This window comes from Saccopteryx bilineata, chromosome 12 (assembly GCF_036850765.1).
Source record: "Saccopteryx bilineata isolate mSacBil1 chromosome 12, mSacBil1_pri_phased_curated, whole genome shotgun sequence".
Taxonomy (NCBI): Eukaryota; Metazoa; Chordata; class Mammalia; order Chiroptera; family Emballonuridae; genus Saccopteryx; species Saccopteryx bilineata.
In genome coordinates, this window is record NC_089501.1 from 17,227,601 (window position 1) to 17,235,161 (window position 7,561).

The 7,561-nt window shown below is 37.3% G+C and overlaps 1 non-coding gene across 1 annotated transcript; it reads left to right on the forward strand.

Annotated features, from left to right (window-relative positions):
• The first annotated feature begins 6,932 nt into the window (after positions 1–6,932).
• Positions 6,933–7,008, forward strand: TRNAS-AGA (transfer RNA serine (anticodon AGA)). The gene has a single exon. It is a non-coding gene; the product is annotated as a tRNA-Ser (tRNA).
• The last annotated feature ends 553 nt before the right edge of the window (positions 7,009–7,561 follow it).

Consider the following 7,561-nt stretch of genomic DNA (forward strand, 5'->3'; position numbering starts at 1 on the left):
GATGATTACAACCAACAATTCAAAACAGTAATAAAAAACTCCCAACAAATAGAAGTCCTCAATCTGATAGCTTCACAGTTGAATTTTACCAAACATTCAAAGAACTAACACCTATCCTTCTCAATCCATTCTAAATAATTCAAGAGGAGGGAAGACTCCCAAGCTCATTTTATGAGGCCAGCATTATCCTAATTCCAAAACCAGATAAAGACACTACAAAGAAAGAAAATTATAAACCAATGTCCTTGATAAATAAAGATGTAAAATTCTACCACAAAACATTAGCAGACCTCATTAAACAATACATTAAAAGGGCCATACACCATGATCAAGTTGTAATTGTTATTGGGAAGTAAAATAGGTGCAATACCTGAAAATCAGTTATTGTGATACAATATAAACAAAATAAAAGATAAAAATCAGGTAATTATATAAATAAATGTAGAAAAAGCATCTGACAAAATCGAACACCCATTTATGATTTAAAAAAAATCTCACCAAAGTGGAAGTAGAGGCATACCTCAATGTAATAAATGCCATATATGACAAACCCACAGCTAACATCATACTCAATGTGAAAAAACTAAAAATATTTCTTTTAAGATCAGAAACAAGATATGGATGCCTGTTTTTACCACTCTTATCCAACATAGTACAGGAAATCCTAGCCACAGCAATCAGACAAGAAGGAGAAATAAAAGTCATCCAAATTGAAAAGGAAGAAGTAAAACTGTCATTATTCACAGATAACAAGATGCTATATAGTAAGAACCCTAAAGATTCCATCATTAAACTTCTAAAACTGATAAATTCAGTTAATATTCAGAAATTGGTTGCATTTTTTATATACCAATAATGAATTGTCAGAAAGGAAAACTAAGATAACAGTGCCATTTAAATTGTATCAAAGAAAAGAAAAAATCTAGGAATAACTTGAACCAATGAGGTAAAAGAGCTACACTCAAAAAGTATGACACAGCCCTGGTCGGTTGGCTCAGAGGTAGAGCATCAGCTTGGTGTGTGGAAGTCCCGGGTTTGATTCCTGGCCAGGGCACATAGGAGAGGCACCCATCTGCTTCTCCACCCTTCCCCCTCTCCTTTCTCTCTATCTCTCTCTTCCCCTCCTGCAGCCCAGGCTCCATTGGAGCAAAGTTGGCCTGGATGCTGAGGATGGCTCTGTGGCTTCCACCTCAGATGCTAGAATGGCTCCAGCTGCAAAAGAGCAACAGCCAAGATGGGCAGAGCATCACCCTCTAGTCGGCATGCCGGTTGGATCCCGGTTGGGTGCATGAGGGAGTCTGTCTGCCTCCCTGCTTCTCACTTCAGAAAATACACACACAAAAAAGTATGGCACTAAAGAAATAAATAAAAGAACTAAATAGAAGCATATATTGTGCTCATGAATAGGAAGAATTAACATTATTAAAATATCCAATATTACCCAAGTCAACTATACTTCAATATAAATACATAAATAATCTTTTAAATTGAGGTAATACGATAAATAAAGCAAATTTTCTAACAGCCCTAAAGTATAAATCAAAGACATCTGTTGAGATAGAATATCCTTAAGAAGTCATTGTTAGGCAGTAAATCAAGTGCTTAATTAAAGGGGCTACCAGAGTTAGAGTTAACTGAAAGAAAAGAAAAAGCTATGATTGTCTATGATTTAAAAGAAATATTAGACATCATTTCTCACTTCTTTCCTGAAAGCTCATAAAGCAGCTGATATATTTAGCAATTTTCAGAAACCTTGAGGGTATAAAGTGCCAAATACAACCAGAAGTTTTATTTTCAGGAATATTATAAATTTCTTTTAAGATTTCATTAAAATTAGGGGAGCAAGGGTGAGTTGTATTAAGAAAGACTGTGAATTGCAAGCAGACCTTGTCATCTGAATTTGGGGGTCAGCATCTCAATTTCTCATCTGATTGGTATGAGTCTTCCGAGATGTAGAAAGACTGTGAGGCTAGCTGGGGCTCTGTCAGCTGGGGCTCTGTCATGCAGCACTCTGCTTTATTGAGGGGGCAGGTTCAGGGAAGCTCAGAGCTGCTGTAAGTCCTCTGTGCAAAGTCGATTCACTGGCTCCACATCATGTATTGCCTTTCAAAACCGACTGATAGATTTGCAAGTGAATATAAAAAAGTGAAGAGGAAACAGAATAATTTCTCATTATACTTTATTCTTTTGTCTTCCTCTGTCCATTAACCTACCAGAGGAAACATTAAGCATCATATTTATTTTCACTGATGCCTGGAACTATATGCTGACGTTGAGAAGTAAAACTACTTCCATTTTCATTTTATAACAGTGTCTAGTCACAGATAAATTTTTAAATTTAAAGATATTTTTGAAGTTATGAATTTAACATGAACATATATACTTAGTACAGGATAAAAATACTCTATGTAAATTAGAGACCAAAATGATCATGTTGTACTTTGAGAGAGGCTCCTGTTTTAAATTCTGTATTATTCCCTATTGATCCATGAAGGCTAACAGATGTTTTTTTCCATAAAAAAAAAAAAAGACTAGTATGATATTTGTTTTTAGTGTTACATTTTAAAGGGGATATAGAAAAAATTTTTATATTATTTTTTCCTCTTATTATATAAAGTTCAAAACTGAATTCAGCATAGCTAACTGAAAAATGAAAAATTCAGCAAGTCAGACTGATTTTTTTAAAATATACTCAACAATTACTTTGAGTTCCTTAAACCTCCACAATTTTCCTGTGGTTTGATTGTTTTATGTATCAGGTAAATAGTGTCTAGATCTACATGGAATCTATGTCACTTTATTTTAATATGAGTAAGTCACACTAATGTTAAAGAGGAGGTGGTGTCTATTACATATGTCTCTCCCCTTCACTGAAATTCCTGGGTAACATAAATTAAAGCTGAGACCACTGTCCAGGGGAAACACAAGAAATTTCAGTCATGATGCAAAAAAAATAAGAAGTCTCCAAAAGTTTTTATGTTTCCAAAGCACAGTAAGAAACCAAGTTTTCTTCCACTGGCTGCACCTTCCTCAATCTCAACATCATACCATAAACACCCAGATCCATGGACAAGTAGGAAGAGGAAACACTATCAGGTGGAAAGAAATGATTCATCAGCCTGGCATTCTGTTCTTTCTCTACATGAGGGTGGGGAACACCCCCCGGAAAGAAGAAGGTAGGTGAACTAGGTGAACTTGTCAAAATCCTTTGTTGATTATTTTAATTATAGGCTTCCCTGCACAGACACCAGTGGTATTTCTAGAAAGGCTTTATGGATAGGATGCTTCTAGTAAGATGTACCTGCTCTGTCTAGGATTGACTATGGAAAAATACAATTAAATAATAATAATAAATCCTAAAGTTTATGAACAAGAGAAATAACATGTAAGCTATATAATTATAATTATGCATAGAATAGAGATGTGTCATGACTGGAACAGTACCCTCTGTGTATGTGATTTAGCTGTACACATCACTTTGGGAGGTCATATGTTAAATCCTAACCGTAGCGAGCAGCAAAAAGGGACCGGGGAGTAACAGTGACTGTGCCAGACCTCCCCATGCTCCGCAGTTCCCTGAGATTACTTGTATGCTTGCAGTTATTAGCATGCTGATACAAAATAAAATTTCTGACTCTTATACGTTTGATTTAGTAATCAGATCTGTTGTGTTATCTCATCAAGAGAAATAATTCATGACTGCCCTTTTTCTTCTAAGAGATGTCTGATCTCTATAATCCATATGAGTGGATGACATTTGATAATCCTTAACATTCATCCATAAACTCTGAGCTATCTGGATGTTAGTGACATTTCGGCACCCTATTTTAAAACTCAAAGTTCTCAATTTCTGAATTTTTACATACTGAATTCTAGAAAAACATATATCCGTGCAGTTTACCACCAGTTTTACATTTCTTGAGGATTCTGGTTAAGCCAAGGTATTAAATTATGTTTGTTTTAAATAGCTATTCTAATTCAATTATGACAAAGCAGATAGTAGGCATTCAAAACTTTCTGCCATTGTCAGCATCTTTCCAATAAAGGATAGTTTTCTGCCCCTACTATTTCTAATTTTATTTAATACCAAACTTTTATACAATTAATAACATTCTCTATATAATTGTATATAATATTGTAAGTTTATTAAATAAATATTAGTCATTTTAACATTACTAGTATATTAATACATAAAAATTTAGATACTTTATTCTTAAAGCGTTTATTTTATTCCTACTATGTGGCAGATGTGGTACTCTGTATGGTAAAACCTGTGGCAAATATAAAAATATAATCATGGTTCTTTCTTGGAAGAGTGTTTAATATGCACAGGAAGTAAATCGGATAACCAGGTAATTAAAGTAAAATGTGACTAATGTTAGAGTAAGTGTTGAGTGCCATGGAAACACAAAGAATTGATGAACTGAAAGGAGGAGTCAATAAGATTCCTCTGAATGCGTGACTGTTGGTCTGAGTCCTGAAGATTGTGTACAAAGTCAGATCGTCATGTGCAGGAGGATGAAAAGGCTATTTGGCTTAAAGGAAAGCAGGCATGCAAGCAGTGCATGAACGATGATGCTCAGAAACAGATAAGAGGGTGTATGAAATGACTGGAAGGCAAAGGAAGTGCTGGAGTACAAATAGTCTCTGGTAAAATAGCACTTTAGAAGCTATTGCTGTAGCTCTGACTTGATTTTTCTGGCACAATTACGGCAGTGGCAGATAATTTTATTTAAAAGGAAGGAAACAGGAGAGATTCCATAGGTGTACTGAGTTGATACGAGTGTAAAATAAAGAAATAAGTGAGGATTTGTATAAATGAGGGTGGTAGCCTAGGGGTTTGGGTTAAACAAGTTGGGTAATGATATTAGCTTGCTTAAGGACTGTAGGGAAGAAAGGCAGGTGTATTGAAAGGCAGCAGACATAGATCATGGTTTCAACCCACTGAATTCTTCCCAGTTATTTGAACAAACTGTGACTTTGTATGCCTCTGAGTCTTTGTCTATGCTAACCCCTCCATCTGGGATGCAGTGCTGCCTTCTTCTCAGCAAACTTCCACAGGACATGCAGACAGAGACCAAATATCTCAAATGTTTCACAAGGGAGTAAGCACTTTACTCTTTATTTTTCTCTATTATTGTATATATCTTCCTCACATACTGTCAGCATTATTTCTTAGCTTTTCTTTTTCCTGTAAACTGTAAGGTCCTCCAGGACAGACACAATGTTTATTCCTTTAAACTGAGCACCTATCACAAAATAAGTACATGTGCATTACTATTTTCTGTTTTTAGTATTTGTTATGCCTTTTCTAAATTAATATCAATACTGCCAAAATTGATTAGCTTCAAATTAAATTTAGAGTCCATAGAAAAACCTGCATACATCTTAAAAATCAGATATGGGCTTGACCAGGCAGTGGCACAGTGGATGGAGCATCAGACTGGGATGTGGAGGACCCAGGTTCGAGACCCCAAGGTCACTGGCTTGAGTGCAGGCTCATCTGGCTTGAGCGGGGGCTCACCAGCTTGATTGGAGTGTCACTGGCTTGAGCGTGGGATCATAGAAGTGACCCCATGGTCACTGGCTTGAGCCCAGTGTCGCTGGCTTGAGGCCCAGAGTCACTGGCTTGAGTCCAAGGTTGCTGGCTTGAGTGGGGGGTTCACTCACTCTGCTGTAGCCCCCTGGTCAAGGCACATGTGGAAGAGCAAGTGAAAAACTAAGGAGACTAAGGAACCGCAGAGAAGAATTCATGCTTTTCATCTCTCTCCCTTCCTGCTTATCTGTCCCTATCTGTCCCTCTCTCTGTCTCTCTCTCTCTGTCTCTGTCACACACAAAAAAAAGAATTGTATATGGGCATGGTTATTTACCAGAGCCTGTAAATATTGTCAAATGTTTTCTTGTGTGCATGTAAGCATACAGTTAGTATACATATATGTACTGAATAGCCAGGTTGAGAAAAAGATAATAATAGTAATCCTCTGGTGGTTCTCAGAGCACTCAAAACATTTGAAAAGACAATTAGTTATCACTGTTGTTAGCAAATAATGTCTGAATTTTTATGGTCCTTGTCAGCCAGTGAGTCAAGAATCAATGGATTTATCACTTTCTGTCTTCTAGCTGGGTTGCATTTTCGCTTTATTATTCCACCAATGTAAAGTATTAATACAATTGATTGATAGTACCTACAAAATAAACTCTGTCTTTTTAATACACCATGGATTTAAGAGCTAAATTGCAAATCTTTTTTATCTAAACAATTTTTATTATCTGGTTTAAAAAAGTGTGTCCCTTTTGTTGATTACTTTTCTTAGTTATCTCTCTAAGAACATGCCCTTCTTTTTCTTTACTAGGCAATTTCTTTCAACTACTTTCCAAGTTTTCCAATGAAGTCTAAAAACCCCATAGTGTGAGAAAACTGCAGCTTCCACTGTGTTCAATTTCAATTAACTCAAATTTTAAGGTCAGTTAAGGCCTGTATGATATGTCTTTTAGAACAAACTACTAAGACTAACAAAAACATCAACAGCTCACACATCACAAGGCTGCAGATTATAACGGGGCACTTTTCTTGAAATATAATCTGAATATGACTCTAATGACCAAGTTTAATTAATTTCCAATAAAAATGGCTACCTAAGCTGGACTGGAGTATTTTCCTACCAGTATCTGCTGAAAAACAATGCCTGCTTCTTGTTGCTTAACTTTCTAGAAAAGAACTATTTTGGTGTTTGGTGTTCTTTGGTGTTTAGACTTTTTGTTAAAAGGATTTCTTCAGAACATAAGTGAGTGGATACTGTATGCCATTGCCCCTCTGTTCTCATCTGACAGTTAACAGGGAGTCTGAGCAGGCTTTCATTCTCTCTCATGCACTGTAACTACTAGGTACACTAAACTATACCCCCTCCTTTTAAGTTACTTTTGACTCTGGGCCCTGGCCGGTTGGCTCAGCGGTAGAGCGTCGGCCTAGAGTGCGGGGGATCCGGGTTCGATTCCCGGCCAGGGCACATAGGAGAAGCGCCCATTTGCTTCTCCACCCCCCTTCCTCTCTGTCTCTCTCTTCCCCTCCCGCAGCCAAGGCTCCATTGGAGCAAAGATGGCCCGGGCACTGGGGATGGCTCCTTGGCCTCTGCCCCAGGCGCTAGAGTGGCTCTGGTCGCGACACAGCGATGCCCCGGAGGGGCAGAGCATCGCCCCCTGGTGGGCAGAGCGTCGCCCCTGGTGGGCGTGCCGGGTGGATCCTCGGGCGCATGTGGGAGTCTGTCTGACTGTCTCTCCCCATTTCCAGCTTAAAAAAAAAAAAAAAAAATTTAAAAAAATAAGTTACTTTTCACTCTGAAAAAAAATCCTGGATTTTAATGTCTGGTGCACTTAATACCAGAAAATTTTCTTTTAAAACATCTCACACTTCAAAATTATAAATTGTCACAAATTGCTTTATCAATACTGTCAAAGGCATACAAATGCTTAAAATTCCCATTATGAGGCACAGTGTGGTTCAAGTGGTTTCCCAGATGAAGCAGGATACTCAGAGTACTTGGAGGATTATAATATAATGCT